Raw genomic sequence first — 18,313 nt, 5'->3', positions numbered from 1 at the left:
ATCAATCCTTGCGCATTCCAGTACTCTTATAAAACAATAATATTTACACAGGAGTTTCACCATGCAATAATGATTCAGATCTAAAAACGTGGTTGACGTCACATATTTTTTCTTGAAATGTTTTGTCAAATTTCTGGTCATAAAATAGATGAATGATCTTCTTTTGAAATTTGAGTAGTCCATGAATTTCTAGAAATTTTATTGGATACAGAAATTACAATTCAGTATTTTTTAGGAATGGAAGGTAATTAATTCGAAACACTGTTTTAAAAACAAATACCGTGGAATAAAAATGATTTTTTTTAAATAAGAATTAAAATAATACGTTTTAAAGGGAAAATGCATCATTTCATTTTCTTATATATTGAAGGAATATAATACATACCGGACAGACAAAATATCAATATTTTTCGCCACCCCAATACCTAGTTGGTGGAGGCGCTTCGCGCCACCCCAATACCTAGTTTGTGGGGGCGATTCGCGCCCCCACCCCCAAGCCCCCCCTCGCGCGCATAAGTCGTTACGCGCCATATTGGTTACGCGCCATTGTAGTTGTGTCCCTGTGTCCCACCTGTAAATATAGATAGATATATATATATATATATATATATATATATATATATATATATATATATATATATATATATATATATATATATATATATGTTTTTAACTACTACTACTACTACTACTACTACTACTACTACTGCTACTACTACTACTACTACTACTATTACTACTAATACTAATACTACTACTACTACTACTACTACTACTACTACTACTACTACTACTACTAATACTACTACTACTACTACTACTACTACTACTACTACTACTACTACTACTACTACTACTACTACTACTACTACTACTACAACTCACCGCAGCACCAAGCCACCTGAGGCCAACACAGCTACGCACGCTCTTCCTCTATCTCAATCTATTCAAAGCCTCCCATTTACACTATCCAAGGATGTTCCCATTTCCTTCAAATCTTTCTTTATGACATCCCCCCACCCCAGACAAGGACGACCTGATTTCCGTTTAACCCTAAACAGTTGACCGAAAAGGACAATCTTTGGCAATCTGTCATCCTTCCTCTGCACAATTTGCCCTAGCCATCTCAACCTTTCTTTCATTATAGCCCTAAAAAGCGGGATCGAACAGGTTTGAAATAAGGTCACTCACCCAGAACTATCCGATGGCAATTTCTCTGGAAAACATCTAGCAAATCTTTTCGGTTTTTCCGAGCACCCAAGCTTCAAAGCCGTATATGACCACTGTCATAAACTGTAGCTTCGAACATTCTAATCTTGGTTTGTGGACCTATCTTTCTAATCTTCCTAACTTTTTTTTTACTGTGAAAACCACCCTGGTCCTTAGCTATTGTACTTTTAATATCTTCACTGTTCCCACCTTCTTTACTCATAATACTATCAAGGTAAGTGAAGCTGCCATCCTGATTAATCTTTTCATTACCCAGCATCACCTTTTCATCTTCACTTATTCCTAGCCTTAGTGTCTTAGTTTTCTTAAAATTAATTTTCAAGCCTATTCTAGCACCCTGAACTCGTAAAACCTCTAAAAGTCCATTCAATTTACGCACACTTTTATCTAGGATGCTTAAACTATCAGTATAATCTAAGTCCAGGAGAGTTTTTCCTCCCCATTTAGTTATATGGTCTCCCATTGCCTTTCCTGAGCTCCTTCAGACAAAGTCCATCAAATAAATCATATAAAGGCGGGTAGAATACAACTCTTCTTAACTCCTGATTTAATACGAAACCAACTGCTAACGTCATTTCCTACCTTAATTGCAGCCGTTTTATTCTCATACATAGCACTAATCACTTTAATGTATTTGTCGGGTTCACGATACAAGAATAAGACCATTGTTAAAGATTTTTATCGAAAGAATCGAACACTTGTTCATAATCTATAAGACTAAGGATCAGAGGTCTTTGACAACTCGGGCGCTTTTCAATTATTAACTTAAGGGTGAAAATTTCGTTGACACATCCTCTACCTTTTCTAAAACCGCACTGTTCTTCTCTTAAAAATTTGTAACTCATATTGCTGTGTGATTTACCACCTACGGAGACCATACTAATGTCTCGATAATTACCACACTCACTCTTATCACCTTACAGTGATTTAATTAAGGCTTTCCCAAAATCGTTACGTACTTCCTCTTTTTCAAAAAAGAAGCCTTATTATTTTTAATCCTTTTAGTATCCTTGCTAATTCTTCCTCACAAAACAAATCTTCCTTCCTATCCAAGGTATCACAAACTTCATTTTGCTCAATGTATTTTCTTGCAACTCTGTCTCAGTTTTGCACATTCTCTAGATATTCTACCCATCTCTTTTTAACTCTTTCCTTACCACTAATTTTGGCCCCATTCCTATCTTTAACTGGGACAAGTCCGGACTAAGGACTTGTCCCTGTTTTTACTATAAAATAGTATGAGAGCTTTTAGTAGATTATTCTGTATCGACATATAGGATATAAAATATCAGAAGATTAAAGATTCAGCATCTTCAGAATTGTCAGGGTATGCTTCACTTAAGTATAAAATTAAAGTTTTTTTCAATCACTTCAACAGGTTCTGTCCATGATGTTTCAGTCCATAGATGCTCTTCTATGTGCTCTCTGTATAGTGATACTCTATGATGTATAGTGATATAGTGATGTATAGTCTCTGTATAGTGACGTATGTATGATACTCTTCTGTATAACATGCTCTTCTGTATTTTTTTATATATAATCTTCAATATTAAACGGGAAAAATACGAATGAAATCAAAGAGCTATATTAAGCTTACACGAACACAAATCATTGTGTATATGAGGGGGACTGCCCCCTCCTTGACCCAGCCCTTTACACTAAAGTTCTACATTTTGTCCCAGTTGCTTAAGAACAACTACTAAAATACAGGGGCCTTGGAATTGGAATAAGCAGCATTATAAGACTAGCGTAAAGAGCGGAGGTGAGGAGGAGTAGCCTCTCTATTATATGGAATTATTCAATTCGTTTTAAGTTTTAACATCGCTCTCTGCTTAAATTTGAGAAAGCTTTTTTTCTGTTCTTTTTTTCACAATATGCCTAGGACTACCCTAAATCCCTAAATGCGAGGAGGGATATATATATATATATATATATACAAATCTGGTTAATGTCAACATTGACCGGTGAATGTCTGAAATCCAGCTTTTTTTCTGTTTGGGTTCAATTAATTTTGTGAGTCAGCTTTTTCACCCTTACGCAAGCTATGCTGATAAAAGTTAAAGTTAGATTATGTTAATTTAGGTTAGGTTAGATTAAATTAGGTTTTAAATATCAGAAATGATTAAACACCAAGCCTAACTAACCTAATCTGTTATCATCAAACATTGAATTAAACTGGAATAGTTGACTGGCAACGCTGACTAAATTCAAGGAGAAAAAAAGGCATTTCGGACATTCAACGGTGAACGTCGACATAAGAAAAGGGAAACTCCATATCTTTCAGATAGCGCTTTAAGATTCCTCCTGCATGTGGGATTTTATCGCATAGTTTTATTCATGATGACACCAAATTTTTCGGGAGGTATAATTTATATTTCTAAAACTATTCAAATGTCTATATGCTTACAGTGAATAACTTTGATTTTGATACACATTGCATATTCTAAATAAGCATGAACAATTTCTTTTTTTGCCCATGCTGGATTCGAATATTTTAGAGTTAGAGTTTCTATGGACAAAGGTTGCTCTTTACTCATAGTTTGTTACTAGAAGCTGCATTACCAAAGGCTCTCTTAAATGTGAATGAAGGTTACTACTCCCTATTTCAGTTCTGATTTCTTACATTGAAGTTTAATTGAACAAATTGTCGGGAATGACATATATCCCTGAAAAACATATGCTCCTTGAATGTTTGTTAGGAGGGTTTGGGTTGTAGGGTTATCATTACCATTGTTTTAAAGGTAAATTCTTCAAACAAACCTGATTTACAAGAATTATCTCCATGGAAATCAATAGGGGTGACTCCCCCAAGGAAACCAAAAAATATTTTGGATGATTTTAACTTACGTAGTGTACATCGGTGCTTGCGCTCTACCAGTAAATAACCTTTTTACAAATTATTCCTTTTTTCCATCTTGTTTTTTTAAATAAGAAGCACAAATCTTTACAAAATTTAGCTAGGATGTGCTTGAACATTCAAACTAATCTTCCTTTTTAATTAAGTTGAATGCTCTTGAAATAAATTTTTGAATAATAGCACTCACATTATCGTATTAAAGATTTCCTAATATTTTCAAAGTCTAGAGAATAATGAACTATGCTCCTTCAGTAAAACAACGAAAATTTCAAAGGTATTCGAAATTTGTGAAACAAAATCAGTATGTTCTGCAATAGCTACACGTACGTACAGCTATTCAAACTGAGCGATACATGCTAATCATACTGAACATGCTAAACATACTGATACAAAATCAGTATGTTCTACAATAGCTGCGTGTATTTACAGCTCTACAAACTGACTGATACAAACTAAACATACTGAACATACTGATACAAAATCAGGATGTTCTACAATAGCTGCATGTATGTACAGCTATACAAAGTGATTGCTACATGATAATCATATTGAGCATACTGACCCGGACTAAACATACTGAACATACTGATAAAAAATCAGTGTGTTCTGTAATAGCTGCATGTATGTATAGCAATACAAACTGACTAATACATGTTAAACTTACTGAACATACTGATATATAATCAGTAATATATGCATGTATGTGCCGCTATAAAAACTGACTGATACATGCTAAACATACTGAACATAGTGATACAAAATCAGTATGTTCTACAATAGCTGCATGTATGCACTGCTCTACAAACTGATCGATACACACTAAACATACTGAACATACTGATACAAAATCAGAATGTTCTACAATAGCTGCACGTATGTACAGCTATACAAACTGACTGATACACGCTAAACATATTGAACATACTGATACAAAATCAGTATGTTCTACAGCACCTTTTGTCAATAATCTCAAAGTATTTTGACAGGTAGTGTTGTTACTAGCAAAAAAACTGGGGGAGGGGGAGGCAAGGGATTTTACTGACTGACTGATAATTTTTTCCGACTGGTTTTTGTCAATAATTAGCATAATGTCCGTTTCGAATACAATGCTTAAAGTCACTGCACGGGTCGATAGAACCGCTGTATTTACCGACCGAGATTCAGATTTCAGTACATACAATGTCACTATTTTAACGTTCTTTATTTAACCAAATGGAAAATTGTGGCACCTTCTGCAAACTCACGGCAGGAGTCAGAAACTGCTGCGCTTACCAACCAGGTTCGAACTTTCTGCACATCATATGTCTGTATTTTCGTGGTCTTCGTTTAACCGAACAAAGAATTTTAGTGGCGTCGGAAAAATCATGACGCTTCGCTTCACAATTTTACAGATTTTTTTTTTACCAAATGACCAAAAAGTCGGGAGGGGGGGGGGGGGGTTCCCCGTCCCTCTGCATTAATTGACAGCCCTGTTGAAAGAAATAGTCTAAAATGCACAAGCAAAGCAAAGATCTTGTAATTCCCAAGTTTTGAGTCTATCTCAGATTTCTGGCGATTCTACCTTTCGCTTCCTTATAGACGGGGTAATGACTTCTCAAGTTCTTTTAATAAGGTGTCAATACTTCTGTTAGTAAAAAAAAGAAAAGAAAAATACTCCTTACAATGAAGAAAAAAATCACTAATTGAATGAAAGGATCCAATGAAGATCAATGATCATTGAAGGATCAATGAAGGATCCAGGGGTGGAGGGTGCATGGAACCCCTAGAAATTTTTCTGACTGGTCTTGTTTCTGTTTTGGCTCTTTTTTAAAAAATCATGTCAATTTGGTCAATTATTGGTGTCCTTGTTATATTTGCCCCTCCCCCAATATTTTGCTCTAGATCTGCCCTTATAATCCATCACTGATACCATATATAGGTAAACTCAAGAGATGATACCTTATGAAAATGATTTTAGCTTATTTTTAGTGATTTTTAGTACCAGATATCATATTGTGCTATTTTATTTCTTATGAATGATTTTACCCTTGATTATTCAGTGTTCCACAAAGATTTGTGCAGATAACGCTAAACTATTCTTACCAATACAAAGCAGAGGTGATAGACATCTACAACAAAATGATCTCGAAGCCTTCCGGCAGTGTCTGGATCTAAGTTCATTAATAAAAAAAAACAAGTTTTTTTTAACGGGAAGTAAGGAGCGACATTAAAACTTAAAACGAACAGAAATTACTTCGTATATGAAAGGGCTGCTTTCTCATCAACACCCCGCTCTTTACGCTAAAGTTTGACTCTTCCTCTTATTTCTACTTTTAAAACAGTAAAAAACTTTAGCGTAAAGAGCGGGGCGTTGATGAGGAAGCAGCCCTTTCACATATGAAATAATTTCTGTTCGTTTTAACTTTTAATGTCGCCCCTTACTTCCCGTTAAAAAAACTTGTTTTTTTTATTTAATTTCTGAACGTTTTGAATCAATGCATGTTTTGATTTTGGCTCTCCGCAGAGGAATAATTAAAACGAAATTTACATTTTTTTTTGGCTAAATGGCTTTCTCATAATTTTGATTGAATGATTTTGCGAAAAAAAGAGCGGGAGAGGAAGCCTAGTTGCCCTCCGATTTTTTGGTTACTTAAAAGGCAACTAGAACTTTTAATATTTTATGAATCTTTTTATTAGTAAAAGATATACGTAACTCATAAATTAGCTTACGTAAAGAAATTTTGTAATCTCATGTTTTTATTACATATATTAAGGGGTTCGCCCCCTCGTCAGTACCTCGCTCTTTACATTAAAGCTTAAATTTTGTCCCAATTCATTAAGAATGACCTCTGAATCACAAAAGCCGTAGAATAAATAGTTGAAATTACTAAAAATACTTTAGCGTAAAGAACGAGGTATTAGGAGGAGGTGAGCCTCTCATATGGGTAATAATTTCTGTTTGTTTTGAGTTTTAATGCTGCTCCTTACTTCCCGCTGAAAAAAACTTTTTCATATTTATTTTTTCATTGTTTTTTTTTTTTAATAATGCTAGTAAATCCTACGCTCCCTTCATGGAAATTTTCTTCTCCCATGACAAATTCCTCGATGAAAAGTTCCCCCAGAATACCCCACTCCTCTCAACCCCTCCCACCAACCAAAAATCCTCCTGAAAATGCCTATACACTTCCCAATAACCATTACTATATGTGAGCACTGGTCAAAGTTTGTAACTTGTTTCCCCTCCCACTGGGACTGTGGGGGAGTAAGTTGTCCCCAAAGACATAGTTATAATGTTTTTGGACTACGCTAAATAAAATGGCTATCTCAGAATTTTGATCCGTTGACTTTGGGAAAATAATTAGCGTGGGAGGGTGCCTAGGTGCCCTCCAATTTTTTAGTCACTTAAAAAGGGCACTATAACTTTTCATTTCCGTTGGAATGAGCCCTCTCGCAACATTCTAGGACAACTGGGTCGATATGATCGCCCCTGGGAAAAAAACAAACAAACAAACAAATAAACACGCATCCGTGATCTGCCTTCTGGCAAAAAATACAAAATTCCACATTTTTTTAGATAGGAGGTTGAAACTTCTACAGTAGGGTTCTCTGATACGCTGAATCTAATGGTGTGATTTTTGTTAAGATTCTATGACTTTTAGGTGTTTCCCCCTATTTTCTAAAATAACGCAAATTTTCGCAGGCTCGTAACTTTTGATGGGTAAGACTAAACTTGATGAAACTTTTATATTTAAAATCAGTATTAAAATGCAATTCTTTTGATGTAGCTAATGATATCAAAATTCCATTTTTTAGAGTTTTGGTTACTACTGAGCTGGGTCGCTCCTTACTACAGTTCGTTACCACGATCTGTTTGATAATCCTAACTTTAACCCTAAGTTTATCCAGGAGTGTTCTTGTTCTGTATTATGATCGTAATTATCCCAATGAATTTCACTTTAGTTCAGTAGTAATCGGTCTCTATTTCCGAGCCCTCCCATAGCCGCCACTACGCTTTTCTTCTTTACAACTGCAGCCAGAAGAAGTTGCCAACCCCTCGTATCCTATGAATAGGTCCTATCAATACATAGGGTGTCTTTTTGTCCGTCTGTCTTTTCATAAGCAAATCTTTGACCTTCTCGGTTCCGGTTCATTAGATTTATCTGACATATTACGTGGACAGAGGTCATAGCTCTTAGGTGAGGTGATATTTACTTTATTTGACCTCATTAAATCCAATTTATGATAATTTGACGATAGCTCATCTAAGTCCAAGAACCAAAGACAACCGTTAAAGTCCTTTGCCTATTTATACCTCTTGAAGGAGGGGTCGAGTTTTTTTTGGCCCTCTATATCAATATTGTTACAGATGGTTCAGATTTCGCAAATAATTTAAAATACGAATGCATTAGCTACTGAATTGGAACTAAGCAAAATTTTGTTAAATTCATACCCTCACATCTTGTCAACAAAAAGGTAAATAAAAGGGTGGGGTCTCGTCACTATCCTACCTTCACATTTCATCATGGTATAGCAAAATATAGTCAGTCCAAAAACCCATCTGGATTTTACTGGAATGCCAAAAAAGTAGATATCCTACTCTTAGGGCCAGATTTAAAGCTTAGATGCTTCTAGACCCAAATGACACTCCATATTCATACTATAGAAGAGAGAGTCAGTTCTTGCTAAGAAAATAATTCTTATTATAAGAATTTTTATTTTGTCACAAAATAATATAAGTGGTGATAATTATTTGAAGATCAAATTTTTATGTATTGAGAGTATTAAGAAAATCAAAAACAACATCAGTAAACTTCTAGTTAATTGACTTCTTGTTATCTCAGAAAGGGTTTAGGTTGAGAAAATGAAACTTTCAGGGATGGGTCTACAGGCTCTAGAGTGCCCTGAAATTTGACTACATGACAGGTTAGGTTGTGACTACTATTGAAATTTTGACAAAACAACACTTTACCTTAATCTTCAGTTACTAGTTGCTTTTTCCTGTCTCTAGTTCTGAGAAATGCAATTCCTGTTATTTGAGTAGAATTTTGAGCCATATCAATGTTGTTTTTTTTTTTCAAAATTTAGGAAATGAATTTGCATATCTTTAAAACCTTATAAAATGGAATTGAGCAAAGTTATGAAGCTGAAAAGAATTTTGTTGTGCTTCGTTTAAGCAGAAGATCTATTTTGCAAGGTTTCACTTTTATATACACACATATTTATAAAGGTCAGGGCCCTCTAGAGGGAGAAGGAGTAGAGGTAGTTGCTTCAAAATACCTTCCTGGAACATACTTCAGTCTGTAGATTCATCCCTGAAAGTTCCATTTTCCTAACCTAAACCCTTTCTGAGATAGCAAGAATTTTACCACAGTAACATTCTAGTATAGTGACTTCTTGCTATCTCAGAAAGGGGTTAGGTTAGGAAAATGAAACTTTCAGGGATGGATCTACAGGCTATAGTATATCATGGGAAGGTATTTTAAAGTACCCATCTCCACTCCTTCTTCCTCTAGAGGACCCTGAAATTTGCCTACATGACATATACTTTTTGAAATTTTGATAAAACAACATTTTACCTTAATTTTCAGTTACCAGTTGCTTTTTCTCTGCCTTTAGTTCTGAAAATGCAATTTCTGTTATTTGAGTAGAATTCTTAGCCATATCAATGTTTTTTTTTTCAAAGTATAGGAGATGTATTTGCACACCTTTGAAACTTTATAAATTGGGATTGAGCAAAGTTGTGAAGCTGAAAACATTTTTGTTGTACTTCATTCTTTCAGATGATCTATTTTGTAAGGTTTCACTTTTATAACACACATACCTTTAAAGATCATCAAAGGTCAGGACCCTCTAGAGGGGGAGGGAGTGGAGGTTGGTACTTCAAAATACCTTTCTGGGACATACTTTAGCCCGTAGACCCATTTCTGAAAGTTCCATTTTCCTAACCTAGCCCCTTTTTGAGATATCAAGAAGTACACTAAGAACCATTGTTAAGACAATGTCAATGCTTGGATAGATGTCAATTGCATCAAAATGATACAAAACTTTGCTAATGTCAGTTAGTCTTGTTTTTTTTTTGTTCTTTATCAGTATTTTGCATCAAACAAGCCTAAACAAGCCTTGTTTCAAAGTAAGCCTAACAGCCATAGGCTAAAAATTGTCATAAAAGCTCCATAACTTGCTTGCATGGCTTGTGATTTCTGAGGTGGTACTTTTGTAGCAGTAGAGTATAAATAGCATTTTGATGATAAGTCACATCTGTCCAATTTTTGTTAAGAAGAAAATTTGCTCAGTCATAATTCATTTCACCCCTAGGCTGGGCCTATTGGGAAATCTTGGCCTAGTGGTAAATCCTGGCCTAGTGGGTCTAATAGTAAATCCTAGCCTAGTGAGCCTACTGTTAAATACTGGCCTAGTGGGCCTATTGGTAAATCTAGGCCTGACAACTCTTCCATATATATCCTTTTGTTTTATCTTTAGTTGTGTTTTTTTGGTTTTCCTAGGTTAAAGAAAAAGGATCCTGGAGCATAGAGAGCAAATTCTGGAAGCTCCATTCAATTACACCAACAACATTTTGTTGTTGGTTTTTTTGGTTTTCCTAGGTTAAAGAAAAAGGATCCTGGAGCATAGAGAGCAAATTCTGGAAGCTCCATTCAATTACACCAACAACATTTTGTTGTTGGTTTTTTTGGTTTTCCTAGGTTAAAGAAAAAGGATCCTGGAGCATAGAGAGCAAATTCTGGAAGCTCCATTCAATTACACCAACAACATTTTGTTGTTGGTTTTTTTGGTTTTCCTAGGTTAAAGAAAAAGGATCCTGGAGCATAGAGAGCAAATTCTGGAAGCTCCATTCAATTACACCAACAACATTTTGTTGTTGGTTTTTTTGGTTTTCCTAGGTTAAAGAAAAAGGATCCTGGAGCATAGAGAGCAAATTCTGGAAGCTCCATTCAATTACACCAACAACATTTTGTTGTTGTTTTTTTTTGGTTTTCCTAGGTTAAAGAAAAAGGATCCTGGAGCATAGAGAGCAAATTCTGGAAGCTCCATTCAATTACACCAACAACATTTTGTTGTTGGTTTTTTTGGTTTTCCTAGGTTAAAGAAAAAGGATCCTGGAGCATAGAGAGCAAATTCTGGAAGCTCCATTCAATTACACCAACAACATTTTGTTGTTGGTTTTTTGTTGTTGGCTATTTTGTAATTATCACTACTGTTACATTGGTGCAAGATTTCTTAGATAATCTTACTAAAATAACAATAATACCATTTGATTTCCCTTTTAATACTTTTCCTAAGTAGACTTAAACTATAATATTTACTAACATAACAATTGAATCCTGGCCCCCCTTCTAAATGCCACAATCTTGCCCCAGACTATATAAAAACTTGCTGTTTTTGTTGGCTAATGAACTGTTATTATCCTTGTAATCCAAATTAGTAATTTTGGAAAAGGTATAGCCTATATCTATTATATGCCAAGGACAGAATTCTGTTAGGAACAAAAAAAATATATCAGTTGGTTCTTTGTTCAAGGATCCTTCCAGTAGAATTCTGGTTGAGGGACTTTTCACTATTGGGGAAAGTGGTTGCATTAAGAGATTAGAACTTCCAGGAATGAATTCAGAGCCCAAGTTTTGCTATGAGGTGGTATTTTCAAGCTCCTATCTCTACTTTTTTTCAATTTTACTCTTAGAAAATTATATAAAAGACATGTCTGTACCTGTCTTAGCTTTGGAAATTAGGGCCTGTATTTTTCTCTCTGTATTTTAACTACCTACATAAGATGCCTAGGCTAGAACTGCCCATTTTTTTGTCTCCAGATTTTAATGATGCAAGTAGCATAACCTAGGTCTTTAGGCCACATCAGGATTTTCTTATGCATAAGTAATACCCCAAAATTCTTTAAATCCTTGTAAATAAGGATTTAGTAGAGCTATAATAATAATTTATTTTTGACCCGCTACAAAAAATCAAAGTGGAGTATCAATAAAAGAAACAAAACAAACACTACACAAAACAGAAAAAACAAGAAACTAAAGCAAACGAGTAAGGCCTCTGTGAGTGGGCAAATACTTTTAAGCTATGAGGCTTAAAACACTTTCTTCTTGCCTTGTGTGCACTATGTGTCTGTTCCTGAAAGTTTTAATAAAAAAAGTTTAGAAAAGCTTATCTTTTTTAAACTTGTTTTGCCCACTCAAGTATTTTCTAAGATTAGTTATATATGAAACTTTTGTCACCTGTAAAGACTATGCAAAAGGTATGGATTACTTTCAATCTCATTTTAAAGTTCTTGCTCAAATTCCAAAGTTTTTTTTATCCTCTTTGAGGACACAAGGAAGATTTTGTATTCCATTTGCAGTATTTGCCAAAAGATTGGGTACTGATTCTTCTTTTAAGAAGTATTAATAATAATTTATTTTTGACGCGCTACAAAAAATCAAAGCAGAGTATCAATAAAAGAAACAAAACAAACACTACACAAAACAGAAAAAACAAGAAACTAAAGCAAACGAGTAAGGCCTCCGTGGGCGGGCAGATACTTATAAGTAGACTGGGGTATTTTGCCAGCAAGCTCTGTGAGCTTCGACCCAATATCCGGGAAACTATAAATAGATATGAGGCTCCTATTCCTATACCATGGAGGCAGATACAATAGAAAACGGAAATAATAAGAACGAATTGAACTGATATCTTTTTTATGAAAAATAGGGTAAATACCAGAAAGAAACAAAACTGAATGATCTGTAAAAACCGAGTATAATTTAGCAAGAGACTTTCTATTGTATCTACCTCGGTTAGCAACAATTTTAGAGTAACTTAATTGGATTTTCTTCTTGCAATCAGCAACAGTGAGATTCCGTAAGGATTTTAGAGTTTTACTAACGTTAATTCCCAGCCACCGAAATGAAGAAACCAACAGGATAGAAAAAGATCCACAGATTAGAGGAGTAGTGATATTGCTATTAAATGAAATATATTCACACTTTGAAAGATTAAGAGAAAGTCCAATCGCATGAAGTTTAGATGCTACTGTTGAAGCAGACAAAGAGAACCCTTTTTTAGTCCTACTGATCAAAAGAATATCATCCGCATAGGCAAGATAAGAAATATTTACAGAATTGAGGATGCTAGTAGGTGGGATAGAGGAAAGGACAGATGATATACAAAGTTTGAAAATAGAGGGGGAGAGGACAGCACCTTGCCAGACCCCACGTCGTATTGGAATTCTACTATCTGAAACCCTCATATCCGTTTAAATCCGCAAAAAGGAATTTGAATACCAATATCTAAGAAGAAAAATTACCGATATGTTGATACCATGACTAAAAAGGGAAAAGATAGCTTGGGAATGCGTAACAGTGTCAAAGGCTTTGGAGAGATCCAAAGCACATAAATGTAACTCGAATCCCTTTTTAGTAGCCTCAGTAAGAACATTAGCCAAAACTCGATGAGTCTGCTGGCAACCTACCCCAGCTGAAAACCCAATAGGGTATTGCAAGTTTCTCAGAATAAAGTTAATAAAAAATAAGAATAATACAAACCTGGACCCTTAGTAGTGCTTGCAATATTTTCTTCTCCATGGTTGAAATAAAGTGTTTGACTCATTAATAGTATTTACTATTTTGATTAGAGTTTAAGTTAAACTTTGTCGTAGAAAAGTAGGACACTAAGTGGGGTGGTCACTTCCATAATATTTACAGTAGTTTGTGTTGTTTTTAGCTTTGATCTTTACTTGATTGAAGACAAAAGTGTAATTTTTTAATCTAGTAGCATTACATTCACAGTAATTATGACATCTTTTCCACCCAAAGTTGTAATGCTGTTTTTCTATTTACAAATCTGTATATATTAGTCATTAAAATTGACTGGAGTTTTTTTTTTTTTGAATTTTGTGCTAAAAAGCTATTAATGTTTCCCTCTTAATTTTGTTTCAAGTTGCTACAAAAACTAATTGATAATTATTAATGACAATTCTTTGTTCAAGTTGCCAGTAAAAATCATAGCTGAGGCAAATTGTAACCCTTCCTCTCATACTTAGGGTAATTTATATTTATTTTAAGTTCAACTATTGCACATTACTTTCACTTCAAAAATGATTTTTTTTTAAATTTTATCTTGTATCAAGCCATTCAATGTAATTACATAAGCTGATTAATTTTTATTTGTTAGAAAAATAACAATAAATAAATTGGAAGAAGACCCTATTTTGACAAAAAAATGGCAGTGCCTGTACCAAGTAAAAACAAGAGAGAAACTATTGGTGCATTTTGGTTATTTTTTCTATAATGTTTGAGACAAAGTTTTTTTCATGTCTGGAGGCATATCAGCAAATAGGCGACAAGGTAGGAGCAGGCTGGGGAAGGAGAGCAGAATCTAAGTGGGAGTGTCTTTTTGGAAAAATGTGCTCCATAATGAGGAAATATTCTTTCTATGTTTTAACATCCTCTCCTGAATCCCTGGTTAATCAGGTGCCTATTTATGTCTAACTGAGTACACAAACCCCATAGTTCCACCAAGAGGTTTACTGAACCCTGGGAATCAAATTTAAAGTACTATTGTCATAATTTACTCTGTACCATCCAGACTGCTTTACTTTCCATTGACTTCCTTACCACCACTGTATCCAACACGTACAGGCTGGTTGCCAAAGTATTTCACACTTGGCAACATGATCATTACTGTTGTTGGTTCTTTGTATTTTCTTGAAGGTCATACCTACTGGAACATCCATTATAAATTGAAGCTTGCGTTGCTTTTAGGAAGATTTTGACTCTTACCTAGCACATTTGAGCCACCCGCATCCCTTCTTACTCAAAAATTCAAAGTCAGTCAATGTCATTTACATTGACTTACAATTTGACTGCCATCTCTGGCTTTCTTTATTCTGCTTTGTGTGTCTACAATATTACTAGTTTTCTTTCTTATTCTTTTATTTTCGACAATAAAAACTCTTTACCACATCTCATAAGGTCCAAATTTCCTTTAGATTCCTTTCAGTCACCCCCCCCCCTGTTGTCCAAAAGAGCCTTGAATTATGTAAAGAAGATTTTCAAACAAACAATCTTAGTTTGTTACTTGTTTTTGCCCAGAATTCTGTACTCCCATGATTTTATTCATGATGCCTTTTTTCTGATTATTGATCGTGATTTGTATTTTTACACTGGTTATTGATATATCTGTACATTGGATAATATTACTACTACTACTAGCTACTAAATGCAGTACCCAGCCGCCTAAGGCAAACAAAGCTACACACGCTCCTCCTCCAAGAGACTGTAAAGTAAAAAGAAATCATCTGAATTTTTTGAATTGGAATTATCCCTCAACAGCAAGAAGTAAGCAAAAGGAGAAAGGTGTTAGCATTTTAAACTACATCTAGTCCTGAACTGTAAAAGTCCCTAATTGTTATCTGATAATGATGATTGTCTTGAGAGGGTGGGACTTGCAGTTGAATATTCAATTTTGCTTGGAAGCATGACTGGGGCTATTTATTTGGTTGTAAAATACATATATTGTGTGAAAAGCCATTTTCCAAAGTGGAAATCTCAGGCACAGATGACTATTGACAATCATAGTGCAAAAAAAACTAAAACATGGCTTTACCTGAGGTGTGAACACTAGGTTAAATTTACTCCTAATAAAATTATTTAGTGCCTTAATTTACTAGTAATTAATGCCCCTATGGTCATTGGCAGGGTTGTTACTTTCCAAATTCTGGGGAGGAAGGGATTTTACCAGCTGGCTTGTCAATTTTATCGACTGTTTTTTATTAATAGCTAGCATATTGTCTGTTGGGAATATGATGCGTAAAATCATTGCACGAGTCGGTAGAACTGCTACATTTACCAACCATGATTGAGATTTTGGTATATGCCATGTCACTATTTTCATGCTCTTTATGTCACCAAATAGAAAATTATGGCATCATCTGTAAAATCACAACAGGAGTTAATAAAACTGCTGTGTTAACTGACCAAGCTTGATGTGTTTGTAGATGACATGTCAGTATTCTCATGGTCTTTATGTAACCGAACAGAAAATTTTGGCAGCATCAGGAAAATAGTGGCGCTTCACGCCACAATTATACAATCTCATTTTTATATTGAGTGTCCAAAAAACATTAGGAGGGGGATCCTTCCTGACAGCCCTGTTTCTTGGTAAAACTGACCTACTTTTAAGGGGATTGCTATTTCAAGTGGCATGATGAAGTCACCATCAAGGTTGTTTCTAAAAGCCATTTCCCAATCTTAGAAATCCTACCTTCATCAAAGATATCGAACTCCTATCTAATTCACAGAGATTGTGGTGGAGAATTGAATTGTTCAAAGAATGATGATTATGAAAATGGAAGCTGCTAAATTAGAAAATAATGTTATTGTATGGAATGCTGTCTGTGAGGACAATGATAACGCTAGAGTTATATTCAAAGAGATAGTTCGCCTTGGATTAGAAATGCCGAAGGTAAATTTCATGATCGCATAGTATGATAGAAATCGTTAATTTTTTAAGGTGACACTGAATAAAAGAGATGATAAGTTAGCTATGATAAAAAACGCTAGCAAGCTTATGGGTAAGACATACCACGGAAACAATTGGAATAGTGATGATGTTCCAGCCGAAATTTGTAAAATACTTAAGCTGTTATTGGTGAAATGTGGAATTACGAAAATTTCACAGATATGATGTATGGTTATCCAAGGGTATTGAGGCATATATGTTTGTGAAAAGACCTGATGGTTTGACTACTGAATACTCATTTAGTGATTTTATACCAGAGATCGACGACTTTTCGAGAGTCCGAGGAGAAGCACATCAAAGTTTATGAGTGGTTATCTCTGGCATAAAATTAGTACATATGATAGTTGAAGTGCTCTGTTGTTATTATTTAATTCATATAAGTATGTAATGTTCAATCTTGTTTGACTTAGCATGTTTGTATCTATAGAAATGGGGCCACAATTAGTTATAAGGAAAAAGTTAAAGAAAGATGGGTGGAAAATTTTGAGAATGTGCTAAACCGAGATACTGTTGCAGGAAAAGATATAGATGAAAATGAAAAAGTTTGTGATACATTGGATGTGAAGGAAGATTTGTTTAGTGAGGAAGAATTAGCGACAGTACTAAAAGGATTAAAAAATAATAAGGCCCCAGGTGTTGATAGTATGATTAATGAGTTTCTTAAATATGGTGGCTCTGAGGTTAGGAATAAGCTACTGAAGATTATGAACATGATTTTTGAAAAAGGGGAAGTACCCAATGATTTTAGGAAAACCTTAATTAAACCACTGTATAAGAAAGGTGACAAGAGTGAGTGTCGTAATTATCGAGGCATTAGTCTGGTCTCTGTAGGTAGCAAATTACTGAGTAATATGATGCTTTTTAGACTGAGACATGCTGTAGACAAAGTTTTAAGGGAAGAACAATGCGGTTTTAGAAAAGGTAGAGGATGTGTCGACCATGTTTTCACTCTTAGGTTAATAATTGAGAAGCCCCTTCGTTGTCAAACACCTTTGGTCCTTAGTTTTATCGATTATGAGCAAGAATTCGATTCTGTTGATAGAACAGCGTTAACAAAGGTCTTATCGTTATATGGTATACCAGAAAAATACATTAAAGTGATTTGCGCTATGTACGAGAATAATACTGCTGCGGTTAAGGTAGGAAATGAGGTTAGCAACTGGTGTTGTATTAAATCAGGAGTTAAGCAGGGTTGTGTTCTATCCCCCTTTATATGGATCATTTTCATGGACTTCGTCTTAAGGAGCACAGGAAAGGCAATTGGAGACCATGGAATCAAATGGGGAGGAAGAGCGCTCCTGGACTTGATTATGCTGATGATTTAAGCATATTAGATGAGAGTGTGAGCGAAATGAATGAATTTTTAGAGGTTTTACGAGTTCAGGGTGCTAAAATAGGCTTGAAAATTAATGTTAAGAAGACTAAGTCACTAAGGCTAGGAATAAGTGAAGATGAACAGGTGACATTAGGTAACGAAAAGATTGATCAGGTTGGGAGCTTCAGTTACCTTGGTAGTATTATTAGTAAAGATGCTGGGAGCAGTGAAGATGTTAAAAGTAGAATAGCTAAAGCTCAGGGTGTTTTTTCACAGTTAAAAAAAGTTTGGAAGAATAGAAAGATAAGTCTACAAACCAAGATTAGAATATTGGAAGCTACAGTGATGACAGTGGTCAAATATGGCTCTGAAGCATGGGCACTCCGAAAAGCAGATGAAAATTTACTAGA

Source organism: Artemia franciscana, chromosome 21, assembly GCF_032884065.1.
Source record: "Artemia franciscana chromosome 21, ASM3288406v1, whole genome shotgun sequence".
NCBI lineage: Eukaryota > Metazoa > Arthropoda > Branchiopoda > Anostraca > Artemiidae > Artemia > Artemia franciscana.
This window is presented reverse-complemented; position numbering follows the sequence as displayed.